This window comes from Aquarana catesbeiana, linkage group LG01 (genome assembly GCF_042186555.1).
Source record: "Aquarana catesbeiana isolate 2022-GZ linkage group LG01, ASM4218655v1, whole genome shotgun sequence".
In the NCBI taxonomy this organism is placed as follows: Eukaryota; Metazoa; Chordata; class Amphibia; order Anura; family Ranidae; genus Aquarana; species Aquarana catesbeiana.
The window spans coordinates 989,132,303-989,146,502 of record NC_133324.1 but is presented as its reverse complement, the minus strand read 5'-3'; positions in this window follow the sequence as shown (position 1 = coordinate 989,146,502).

Genomic DNA, 14,200 nt, shown 5'->3' with positions numbered 1-14,200 from the left:
GACGAGCCCCTTCCTGTTCCAACATGACTGCACACCAGTGCACAAAGCAAGGTCAATAAAGACATGGATGAGCGAGTTTGGGGTGGAGGAACTTGAGTGGCCTGCACAGAGTCCTGACCTCAACCCGATAGAACACCTTTGGAATTAATTAGAGTGGTGACTGCGAGGCAGGCCTTCTTGTCCAACACCCCCCCCCCCCCCGGATCCTGGTTGTGACAGCAGACCGGGGATCTTCTTCACACTGGCACCTTTCCACACTCCATCCAAGAAACAAGAAAACTTTGTCTGGAGTTCCACTTTAGGTGACATTTTTGTTACAGAATGATGGAAACATAAAAAGACATTTAATAATGAAGCTCCTTACCTGGAAGGGCCATGGGAACTGAAAATAAGAGAAGAGAAGACACAGAGTTAGGTTTGATCTTCCATTGATATAAAAGTTACTTTATACAGAGTAATGAGGATGTACCATGTGACCTGAGCCCCAGCAACCAATCAGATCTCAGCTCACTGTGGTCACATGATAGAAGATATGATTTATGTCAATGGTCCCTTATAGTGTTCATAGCTCTGATTTGTTATATAATCTGAGGACCATCTATATCAGTGGTGGTCAAAGTTCTTGAACTAGGGGACCCCTGACATCACCAAAGGGCCACACCTAATATTCAGGAGCCAGTCCTAGACTGGAGACACATTATATGAGATCTCAGATATTATGCCCTTTACACATCAATGCCCCCACATATTTGCTATGAACAACCCTCAGCGAGATCCATAGTAAAGGATCAGAAGTCAAAAATAAAAATGAATGGACGGCACAGAAAAAGTAAGATGGAGTAAAAGAAACAAACCAAATCATTGAACTACCAGAATCCCGTCATTCACTGGCCTTAGGAAGCACCTGGGTAAGAAATACACAGACTTCTGTATTCCAGGGCCCTGATGGCCACACAGTAGCATGTGGCCCCTTGGAGGCAGGCTGGTCTCCAGGGAACTGGAGTTTGTGGAAGGAAGTTCTCGGTCTATTGTACAGTGAGAACTCTATGGGGATGATGGATGAACAGATGGAGCACCCTCTAGTGTACTAGAAGTGTAAATTGATTTTTTTGGTTAGTGTAGGTAAATTTGTGCAGGTTTGGCTGTGTTTATTCCTGGGTTGGCAAAGATCCAGAGTGAGCTGGATGACTCAAAGGCAGCATCACTGAGACCTTCCCCCCTACTTCTCGAACTTGCTGGAAACTTCCAGAAGCATTATTTTTTGTTATTATTATACAGAATTTATATAGCGCCAACAGTTTACACAGCAATTTACAACATAAAAAGGATTAAAGTGGTAAAAGATTAGTTAAAGACGTTATAGGCTTTTCCGAAGAGATGAGTTTTCAGGGATCGCCTGAAGGCAGCAAGAGTAGGAGATAACCGGACAGGTTGAGGTAGCGAGTTCCAGAGGATGGGAGAGGCTCTGGAGAAATCCTGGAGATGAGCATGGGAGGAGGAGACAAGGGAGCTTTAGAGTAGGAGGTCTTGAGAAGAGGGGAGAGGACGTTTTGGGTGATACTTGGAGACCAGGGTTGGTGATGTAGATCAGTGGCAGAGTTGTGAATGGCTTAGTATGTTGTAGTTAGTATTTTGAATCTAATTCACTGGCCAATCGGGAGCCAGTGTAGGGATTGGAGGAGAGGGTTGGTAGACACTGAGGGGTTGGTAAGGTGGATAAGTCTGCCAGTAGCATTCATGATAGACTGAAGAGGGGAGGAGCCTGTGAAGTCTGCAAGCTTTTGACAACGAATGGATTTGAGGCTGGGAGAAGTCAGAGTCTAGGATTACACCGAGTACCCTGGCGTGAGGGGAGGGACTGATTGTTGCATTATTGATTTAGATGGAAAAGTCATGGAGGGGGCACGGGTCGGGGGGGGAAATTACCACCTCGGTTTTGGAGAGATTTCGTTTAAGGAAGTGGTGCCACATCCTCGCTGATATGTCAGTTAGTAATACGAGAGGAGACTGAAGGAGTGAGGTGAGGAGTAGACAGATAGATTTGGGTGTCATTGGCGTATAAGTGGTATTGGAAGCCGTGGGCAGTTATCAAGTGACCAAGGGAGGAGGTGTAGATAGAGAAGAGAAGGGGTCCAAGAACAGAGCCTTGGGGGACACCCACAGAAAGGGGCAATGGAGAGGAGGAGACAGAGTTGTAGGTAACACTGAAGGAGCGCTGTGATAAATAGGCAGAGAACCAGGATAGAGCAGAATCTTGGAGGCCAAGGGAACGGAGTTTATGTAGAAGGAGCGGGTGGTCAACAGTATCAAAGGCCGCAGAGAGGTCAAGTAGTAGGAGTATGGAGTAGTGGCCGTTAGTTTTAGCAGTTAGTAAATCTTTAGTGAGTTTTAGTAAGCCAGTTTCTTTTGAAATGCTGTGAGCGAAAGCCAGACTGTAAGGGGTCAAGAAGGTTATTTTCACTGAGGTAGGAGCTAAGACGGTTGTAGACTAAGCGTTCTAGAAGTTTAGAGGTGAATGGTAGCAATGAGATGGGTCTTAAGTTGTTCAGGTCGGTAGGGTCCAGTGAGGGCATTTTAAGTATGGGAGTGATCTGCACATGTTTTAGAGGGGCGGGGAAGGTGCCACTCGAGAGGGAGAGATTAAAGATGTGAGTGAGGGAGCATAGGATAGAATAAGAGGGTGACCGTAGTAGTTGTGAGGGAACAATTGGTTAGGTGGGCAACTGAGAAAAGTTTTGTAACCTCTTCAGTAGTAGCCAGTTCAAAAGAGGAGCGTGTTGAATGTGCTGTTAGACAAGGTATGTGGGGTGGGGAAGATGTACGTACAGTGGAGGTTGTTGTGGAAATTTTTAGTATATGGACACATGTGGACATTTTATTCTAGGATGTGTGTTTTATAAATTGTCATCTGTCTCCCTGTGTCTGATTTAACCAAGGAGCGCTCTAGCAGAGTACACTTAGGTTGAATCGGGACCATCGGTAAAACCGTCAGTATGAAAACCTTCTCATGGGCTTGGAGACGTGTTCTCTGTGTGTGGGTATATGCCAGTTTGTAGGTATCAAGTGCAATGCGCTGGACTTCTTGCCTTCAAATGTCTATGGACATTAGAGAAGCAAAGTCCACATAACGAGAGAAACATATTATTATGAAGATGGGCAAAAAGTTAGAGGGGTTTTTAAACTAGGCGATGGGGGGGAGGGTCCAGAGGCAGAGATAGCCAGCGCGGAAGATATTCCAGAGGGTAGTATTGGGGGCATTAGTGGTAGGTTAACCAAAGCACAAAAACACAAGGTGATTATAGTAGCAAGTCCTAGTCCTAGCTGCAATCTTGAAACACCCAATACGAGGACAATATGAGACCGGTCTAAACTATGTGGCATGTTCACCAATGCCAGGAGCATGGCGGATAAGATGGGTGAACTAGAGATACTGTTGTACGAGGAGGATTTGGATTTTGTGGGAATTTCAGAGACCTGGTTCAACAGCTCTCATGATTGGCTGGCAAACATTCAAGGGTATACCCTATACCGCAAGGATAGAGAGGGTAAAAAAGGGGGAGGGGTATGCCTATATATCAAGAATAATGTACAAGTGAATGTGAGAGATGACATCACTGAGGGAGGTAGAGAGGAGGTGGAATCCTTATGGGTAGAGCTCCAAAGGAATGAAGCTAAGGGGAAAATAATACTGGGAGTATGCTATAGGCCCCCTAACCTGAGGGAGGAAGTGGAGACAGATCTCCTATCACAATCTGGATTAGCAGCAAGGATGGGAAGTGTTATCATAATGGGGGATTTTAATTATCCAGACTTAGACTGGGCGGAGGGAACCGCGCATTCATTTAAGGCTCACCAGTTCCTTAATGTCTTGCAGGACAATTTTATGGGTCAGATGGTAGACGCACCAACTAGAAATAAAACATTACTGGATCTACTGATTACCAACAATACAGACCTGATCACGGATGTGGAAATACGGGGTAATTTAGGTAACAGCGATCACAGGTCAATTAGTTTCAGTATAAATCACACAAATAGGAAACATAAAGGGAATACAAAGACACTGAATTTCAAAAGAGCCAACTTCCCTAAACTACAAACCTTGCTAAAAGGCATAAATTGTGATAAAATATTAGAAACAAAGAATACGGAGGAGAGATGGGTTTGCTTTAAAAGCATATTAAATAAGGGCATTAGCCAATGTATCCCATTGGGTAATAAATTTAAAAGAGCAAACAAAAGTCCTGGGTGGCTTAACTCCAATGTAAAAATGCATATAAAAGCAAAGGAGAAGGCCTTCAAAAAATACAAGGTTGAGGGATCATCCTCAGCATTCAGACTGTATAAAAAATGCAACAAGAAATGTAAGGGTGCAATAAGGACGGTTAAGATAGAACATGAAAGACACATAGCGGAGGAGAGCAAAAAAAATCCCAAGAAATTCTTTAAGTATGTAAACAGTAAAAAAGGGAGGACAGACCATATTGGCCCCATAAAGAATGAGGAAGGACATCTGGTTACAAAGGATGGGGAGATGGCGAAGGTATTGAATTTATTCTTCTCCTCAGTCTTCACAAGTGAATCGGGGGGCTTCAGTAACCAAAACTGCAGTGTTTATCCTCATGACACAACACAGGAAGCACCTCCATGGTTAACAGAGGACAGAATTAAAATTAGACTTGAGAAACTTAACATTAATAAACCACCGGGACCAGATGGCTTGCACCCAAGGGTACTTAGGGAACACAGTCAAGTGATTGCCAGACCGTTGTTCCTAATTTTTACAGATAGTCTACTGACTGGAATGGTACCAGCTGATTGGAGAAAAGCCAATGTAGCACCAATATTTAAAAAGGGCCCAAAATACATCCCTGGGAATTACAGACCAGTTAGCCTAACATCAATATTATGTAAACTCTTGGAGGGGATGATAAGGGACTAGATACAAGATTTTAGTAATGAGAACGATATCATTAGCAGTAATCAGCATGGATTCATGAAGAATCGTTCTTGCCAAACCAATCTATTAACCTTCTATGAGGAGGTGAGTTGCCATCTAGATAAAGGAAGGCCCGTAGACGTGGTGTATCTGGATTTTGCAAAAGCATTTGACACAGTTCCCCATAAACGTTTACTGTACAAAATAAGGTCCGTTGGCATGGACCATAGGGTGAGTACATGGATTGAAAACTGGCTACAAGGGCGTGTTCAGAGGGTGGTGATAAATGGGGAGTACTCAGAATGGTCAGGGGTGGGTAGTGGGGTTCCCCAGGGTTCTGTGCTGGGACCAATCCTATTTAATTTGTTCATAAACGACCTGGAGGATGGGATAAACAGTTCAATCTCTGTATTTGCAGATGGTACTAAGCTAAGCAGGGCAATAACTTCTCCGCAGGATGTGGAAACCTTGCAAAAAGACCTGAACAAATTAATGGGGTGGGCAACTACATGGCAAATGAGGTTCAATGTAGAAAAATGTAAAATAATGCATTTGGGTGGCAAAAATATGAATGCAATCTATACACTGGGGGGAGAACCTCTGGGGGAATCTAGGATGGAAAAGGACCTGGGGTCCTAGTAGATGATAGGCTCAGCAATGGCATGCAATGCCAAGCTGCTGCTAACAAAGCAAACAGAATATTGGCATTAAAAAGGGGATCAACTCCAGAGATAAAACGATAATTCTCCTGCTCTACAAGACTCTGGTCCGGCCGCACCTGGAGTATGCTGTCCAGTTCTGGGCACCAGTCCTCAGGAAGGATGTACTGGAAATGGAGCGAGTACAAAGAAGGGCAACAAAGCTAATAAAGGGTCTGGAGGATCTTAGTTATGAGGAAAGGTTGCGAGCTCTGAACTTATTCTCTCTGGAGAAGAGACGCTTGAGAGGGGATATGATTTCAATATATAAATACCGGACTGGTGACCCCACAATAGGGATAAAACTTTTTCGCAGAAGAGAGTTTAACAAGACTCGTGGCCACTCATTAAAATTAGAAGAAAAAAGGTTTAACCTTAAACTACGTAGAGGGTTCTTTACTGTAAGAGCGGCAAGGATGTGGAATTCCCTTCCACAGGCGGTGGTCTCAGCGGGGAGCATTGATAACTTCAAGAAACTATTAGATAATCACCTGAATGACCGCAACATACAGGGATATATAATGTAATACTGACACATAATCACACACATAGGTTGGACTTGATGGACTTGTGTCTTTTTTCAACCTCACCTACTATGTAACTATATCTCTGTTGTGGCTACGCTATCCCTTTTGGATACATATCTGCTATAATAAGAGGACATTGATATCTGCCTTGTTAGTATACTCGTACTGTATATTGACAACAGCAGTAGCAATGTCCCCACAGATCTTCTCAAGCCTGTAAGAACAAGTGGAATGATCTTACTAGATACTGGTTACTCTGAGCAGTATTGAGTGGGCTCCATGCTGACCAAGATGGTGGATGTGCATGCATGTGGCTGGGTGGAGGGGGCAGTGTACATGCCTCGAGTGGATGAGACATGTACGCTTCTCCCTCACACTTCTGTGGATGCCCTCCCCTTTAGTGTCATTTCCTGTGTTGTCATTTTGCATGGAGGAAGCGATTGGCTGTTGGGGCCATGATTTTCTGTGTTGTCATATCCTTATTTGGTCATATACTGTGAGGTCACATCCTGTTTGTGGCTTCCTGTTTGTGTGTGAATAAAAAGCCGAGAGTCTCTCTGCCCTGGTGGGCAGATGAATGAACGATTGAGCTGAGATGGTGATTATGGCTGTTTACTGGGGAAAAGGGGAGACACGGGTTACTTAGAGATGCATTATACCATTATGGAGAAGGGGCGCGTGTTAGTGCAGGTGAGATTGGTTATGGATGGCCAATCTCTCAATGACAGATGGCGAGTCAGGAAGTTAGGAGTGAACAGAACCTCCTGCACAATCGGATCATTAGGCTGTGTAATGTGTTAGGGAGGTTCTGATTTGCAAAAGAACAAATTTTTCATCTTTTAGTATAATGCTGGAATTTTTATTGTATGTTTGTTATGTGTAAGTAACTGTATGTTGTGTAATAAGTATATAAGAAATAGAAATGTATGAATTGGGATTATTTGCCTCTGCTATGGGACCCATTTAATGCAACTTGGAATGTGTGTGTGACTGAGCAGTTTGTAAGTAGCTGATGATTGTTTGTAAGTGCCAGGAGGTTTTAGTGGGGGAGGGGCAACCAGGCATGGCTGGTCCATCAAATACAATGGGAACTGTTGGCTACTCCCTGTGGACAATAGAAAGGGGGAGCTTTTTTGTTTTGAGATGAAAGGATCATGATGCAGGCCGACAGTGTGGGGATTTCTGAAATGTTTGGATTCTCGTGGGTTGCTGATGCCAGAATAAGTATTGAACTTTGTTTGAGAAAAGAGTGTATGTTTGAGCCGTGTTATTTTGTGGTTTATGTAGCGTTGTTGTTTCATTGGGTGGCATGTGGCATGTGATCCTTGCCTCGTACACACGATCGCACATTCCGACAACAAAATCCATGGATTTTTTGCGAGGGATGTTGGCTCAAACTTGTCTTGCATAAACACGGTCACACAAAGTTGGTCGGAAATTCCGAACGTCAAGAATGCGGTGACGTACAACACGTACGACGGCACTATAAAAGGGAAGTTCAATAGCCAGTGTGCCACCCTTTGGGCTCCTTCTGCTAATCTCGTATTAGTAGACGTTTGGTGAGACACAATTTGCGCTTTTCAGACTCGTGCTTTTCCGATCGTTACTGCTCTTCAGTTTGTGCTTGTGGGTTCGTATCTGTTTTTCAGTGTGTGTTGTCAGTTCGCATTTCTTTGTCAGTGTGTATTATTATTATAGTATGTATCTGTTTTTCAGTGCGTTCTTGTCCGCTCGTTACTGATTTTCAGCTCGCTCTTCTCAGGCCTTGCTGTTTTTTATTGCTTTCTGTTTAGTTTGTTCTGACCAGCCGACCGTTTTGAAGCCATGTTGCGGGTACGTGCTCGTCGTAGAGTTTGTGCTGTGCGGGGGCTTGGTGTTGGGGTTCTTACTTTAAACCAAGCCCAGTCCATGAACAGGGCGGGGAGGAGATCATGGAACAAGAATTAATTGCTCCAGAGTGACCAATTCTGTCATATGCCTTTGTTGCGGGAGATCCTTGAGAATAATCCTGACAATTTCTGGAATTTTCTCCGGATGACGGACCCCGTTTTTCACCGTTTGTTGGCTTTGCTGTCCCCTTATATTATGAAGCAGGACACCTGCATGCGGCAAGCCATCACTCCCAAGCAGAGGCTAGTCGCCACCTTGCGGTACTTGGCGATAGGGAGAAGTCTGCAGGACATCAAGTTCTCGAAAGGCATCTCCCCCCAGGCTCTGGGGATCATTATTCCAGAGAACTGTTCTGCCATCATTCAGGTCCTGCAGAAGGACTATATTAAGGTAAGATTTCTCCTTTAACATCACATTCTATCTATTTAATGTTTGCTAATGTATTGTATTTCTTTAATCATTCCCTAATTACCATGATTGTAATATGCTGTGAATGTCCTCCTTATCCTGATGCATGCTGGAAGTTTTTAATGCTCCCTTTTTGTCCTTCATGCATATTTGCCTTCACAAACCTCCCCAGCATGCTATCCTGGGCCCATATCCACCTCGCCTAGTCACGTAACAATGTATTTTGTCAGCTCCATTGTAGTGCTTTACCCTAAACACCCCTTAAACAGTGTCCAAATGTTATTTGTGTGCTTAAATTCATGCAAAGTGCCAGAGGCTTTTTTTTTGGTTCCCAAAATAATTTGTAACCCTCCCTCCCCCCAACCGATAAGTCAACCGATACCAATCCTCTATCTGCTGACTTTGCCAAACCCATACACACTATACCTACCTCTTTTGTGGTCATATTTATGGATGAATTCACCAAAGCATGTAGTGCAAGGGCCTGCCTGAATACTTTCAAATGGTACTGTTTAAAGTATTTTTTCTTCTATTATCTTGATAGGTAATTACAGAATGTAAAAATGTGCTTCAATTAGGACAGTGTGTATTTCTACTTTTGTATTATGACACTTCTTACCGGTCAAGTGGGCTGTCAATAGTGTAAGTAAGGAGGGGTTGGCCAAAGTAACACACATTATTTATGCATTCAGCTCTCAATGAAGTGGAGAGGGTTACCTGTCCAAAACATCCCCCCCTAAAATTTTTATAACGGCCGTCAGAGGGGGGGAGGAATCTGATAAGTGGACCTTATACTTTTGTCTTTAAATACTCCTTCAAATAAATGTTATACTGATGTTGGCCAAGAATGTTTGTGTCTAATCTGCTTGCAATGTTTATGAGCAAAATGATTAATTTTTGTTTTCTTGTTTGACTCCACAGTTTCCTCTAACACCACAGGAATGGCAAACTGTGGCCTCCCACTTTGCCCATCGTTGGGACTTTCTCAACTGCGGAGGGGCAATTGATGGGAAACACGTCCACAGAGTGGTTGAGAACGCTTTCGGGATAATGGCCAGCCGGTTCCGCCTATTCCTCACTGCAATTAACATGGCGGAATATAAACTTAATCACATAATTCTTGCCTGCTGCATTTTACATAACTTTTTGCACAAAAATGCAACAAACTATGTGGCCTCAGTTGGGCCTAAGGCCGGATTTTTACCGGATCCAACACTGACGGCTCTTGAAGCTGGCTGTCCTGGCTTGCCCCCCCCCCCAAAGCGCCCGTGAAGTTCGGCAAACAAGTACTTTGCGGGTAGGGGGGGCATTTATATGCCACCAAATGTCTGAGACATTTTTTAAATAAATATCTTTTTGAAACAGAACTAATATTTCTTTGATTTACTGCTTGGGTTACTTTTAGCTGTCTCCTAGGTTCTCCAATGGGCTTTTTTTTGGCCTTTTTCTTCAATAGTGCAATTATTATTATTTGATATATGAGGTGACAATATCTTCTTCAGCGAAATATTATGTTGTGGGTCTGCTACACCCACACACCTTGCTTTTGTTGTTAATGTCTGTAATGCATTAATGATAAAAATATTCATAATTTTCAGCACCATGAATGAGATTTGTGGATTCACGAAAATGGGCTGACTGTGGCCATTTATAAACCACTTTGGGTATTATTTACTAAAGGCAAATCCACTGTGCAATACAAGTGCACTGCAAAAGTGCACTGGAAACTGCACTGAAAGTGCACTTGTAGTGCAAAGTGGATTTGTCTTTAGTAAATAACCCCCATTGTCACTGTCAACACCAACTTACTCCAAAAACTGATATTGAGCATTGAAAGAAGAAGCCACACATTCTTGAGTAGCAAACATTTTACTCAAAGCACATTCACATGTGCATTTCGAAAAGGGTTTTTGAACAAACCAACATCTTTGGTGTTTAACATTTTTTTTGTCACATTAGAAATAGCCATTTTTGGTTAAACAGGCATGTTTCAAAACATAACATACACAACTCAGGAACTTAAAAAGTTCAAATTTGATAAAATGAAGGCAATATCAGACATTATTATGTCCAAACTGTGTTGATCTTGACTTCATCAGATAGGGTGATGTCACCCCTGTAAAAGCCAAATTTTGAAGATGCACACAAATTGGGATTCAAACTGGGGATTTCCCTTCAGATCCCATGCCTGATGTCAACATGTGCTAGCTCCCATCATGGGGGATCAATGGACGTGTTTTGGGGGTGCAACCCCTTCCTCTCACCTAATTGACCTGGGAGGAAGGGGTTGCACCCACAAAACATGTACATTGATATCCCGTGATGGCAGATAGGTGAAATGAGATTCTTCTTCCACAATATCCACATCACCTAAAATAAAAAAACACACCATGTATTATAAATATGCAGGCATTCATCTATTACCTGAAGCTGTGTTCTCATACACTCACCTGTTGTGGTGATTATTTTGCCCACTTCATAAACGTCTCCCTCCTCATCCTCTGCTTGGGTTTTGGTGACTTCCCCTTCTTTCAGAGGTGGGGGGTCCCTGGTGTCCTCAGATGTCCCGAGTCTTTTCTCCCCGATGTGAATAAAAAAAAGGTATACTTACCACACAGATATTTGAGGGCAGAAATAGGAACATGAAACATTGCTTGGAAGTGGGGTACAATTGTCTGTTTTGGCAGTTCCAAGCTGAAGACATGATTTTGTCACTTTATAAAGCTGGAATACTTACTTTTTTGTACAAGTTTCACACATGGAGACACCCCTAGTATCCACTGGAGCACCTGTGTGGGACACCCTAAAAAGTTTGTTCTTGTGTCCCACACTAGTGCTCCTGCGTCCAGATGTGTAAACAGCTGCTGAGTAGGGATGAGCCGAACACCCCCCGGTTCGGTTCGCACCAGAACCCGCGAACGGACCGAAAGTTCGCACGAACGTTAGAACCCCATTGATGTCTATGGGACTCGAACGTTCGAAATCAAAAGTGCTCATTTTAAAGGCTAATTTGCATGGTATTGTCCTAAAAAGGGTTTGGGGACCCGGGTCCTACCCCAGGGGACATGTATCAATGCAAAAAAAACTTTTAAAAACGGCCGTTTTTTCGGGAGCAGTGATTTTAATGATGCTTAAAGTAAAAAAAAAAAAAGTGAAATATTCCTTTAAATATTGTACCTGGGGGGTGTCTATAGTATGCCTGTAAAGTGACGCATGTTTCCCATGTTTAGAACAGTCCCTGCACCAAATGTCATTTTTAAAGGAAAAAATCTCATTTAAAACTGCTTGCGGGTTTAATGTCATGTCGGGTCCTGGCAATATGGATGAAAATCAGTGAGACAAACGGCATGGGTACCCCCCAGTCCATTACCAGGCCCTTTGGGTCTTGTATGGATATTAAGGGGAACCCCGCACCCAAATTAAAATAAGGAAAGGTGTGGGGCCACCAGGCCCTATATACTCTGAACAGCAGTATACAGGCGGTGCAAACAAGACAGGGACTGTAGGTTTGTTGTTAAGTAGAATCTGTTTGTAATTTTGAACATTTTTAACGTGTTTAGCTCCAGCCAAAAAATCTTTTCTAAGCTTTTTGGAAAACATAGGGAAGGGTTATCACCCCTGTGACATTTGTTTTGCTGTCTTTCCTCCTCTTCAGAAGATTTCACCTCACTTTTTTGTCCCAATGAAAAATGTTTTTTGAAAATTTGGGTTTTTTTGTGGAACAAGGATTGGAAAGCATCAGTGGAAAGGAGAAATTGTTTTCCCATATTAACTCTTACAGGAGAGAATTTCCCTTCCTAGGGGTAGATTTCATCTCACTTCCTGTTGTCTCCTTCCGTTTGCAAGTAGGAGTCGTTTGTAAGTTAGATGTTTGAAAGTAGGGTCCTGCCCTATATACTCAGCAGAAATTTGGGCCTTAGGTGTTGCTGTGGCCACAACACTGTAAGCCCTCACAGGGCCCTGCTGTGAAATATTAGATCAAGAATTGTAATTACATGCCCCTGTTGAACAGGAGCTGAAAAATTAGGCCTTAGGCACTGGTGCTGGTGCCACAACACTGCAACCCCTCACAGACACTCTAGTTGGAACGCAGGAACGAGCCCTGCTGCAAATTATTGCTTCAAAAATTGTAATTACACGCCCCTGTTAGACAGGGGCAGAAAAATTGGGCCTTAGGCACTGGTGCTGGTGCCACAACACTGCAACCCCTCACAGACACTCTAGTTGGAACGCAGGAACGAGCCCTGCTGCAAAGTATTGCATCAAAAATTGTAATTACACGCCCCTGTTAGACAGGGGCAGAAAAATTGGGCCTTAGGCACTGGTGCTGGTGCCACAACACTGCAACCCCTCACAGACACTCTAGTTGGAACGCAGGAACGAGCCCTGCTGCAAAGTATTGCATCAAAAATTTGAATTACACGCCCCTGTTAGACAGGGGCAGAAAAACTGGGCCCTAGGCACTGGTGCTGGTGCCACAACACTGCAACCCCTCACAGACACTCTAGTTGGAATGCAGGAACGAGCCCTGCTGCAAAGTATTACATCAAAAATTGTAATTACACGCCCCTGTTAAACAGGGGCTGAAAAATTGTGCCTTAGGCACTGGTGGTGGCGCCCAGAACCAAAAATGTTCTTACAAGCTATCAGCGTGATGATTGAGGAGGAAGAGGATAATTACTCAGGGATAGTCACTCAGCATCAGCATAGGCAGTCTTTGAAGGGATCTGAGATTTCAAAAAAAATTATTCGGTTACATCAGCATCAGGTGCTTGGTAGCTGGTGGTGATCCAAGACTCATTCATTTTTATGAAGGTCAGCCGATCGACCGAGTCGGTGGACAGACGCACCCTGTGATCGGTTACCACGCCTCCAGCAGCACTGAATGTGCGTTCCGAAAGAACGCTGGATGCAGGACAGGCCAGTAGCTCAATTGCATACTGTGCAAGCTCTGGCCAGTGATCCATCCTCAAGACCCAGTAACCCAGAGGATTTTCGGTGGGAAAGGTGTCCAAGTCTGATCTTGCCCCTAGGTATTCCTGCACCATGTAAAACAGACGCTGGCGATGGTTGCTGGAACCGATCATACCTTGGGGCTGCGGACCAAAAAATTGTCTGAACGCATCGGTCAGACGGCCACCTTCTCCACCGCTCCTTCTTTGACTGACCGAAGCCTCAGCAACACGTTGTCCAGAAACAGGAGTTTGTAACCTCCCAGTCTCTGGGAACGCGTTGCACAGACCTTTCTGCAAGGCCTCCCGAAGATGTTTCATCCTCTGCTCCCTCTGCGATGGCAAGATAAGGTCCGCAACCTTACCCTTGTAACGTGGATCAAGGAGGGTTGCCAGCCAGTATTGGTCCTTCTCCTTGATACCACGAATACGAGGATCCTTACGCAGGCTTTGCAGGATCAGGGAGGCCATGCAGCGTAGGTTTGCTGAGGCATTCGGTCCGGAGTCCTCTGGGTCACTAAGAACGACATGGTCCGCAGCCACCTCCTCCCAGCCACGTACAAGTCCATGTGTTTCTTGGGACTGATCCCTTAAAGACTGCTGCTGATGCTGAGTGCCAGGCTCCACCTCCATACTGACACAATCTTCCTCCTCCTCCTCTTCCTCCTCGTCCTCTTCCTGTGTGATCGGCGGGCACGCAGGAACACTGTCTGGATAAAGGGGGCCTTGAGAGCTAAGGAAGTCCTCCTCTTCCTGCCTCTGTTCTGCCTCAAGTGCCCTGTCCAT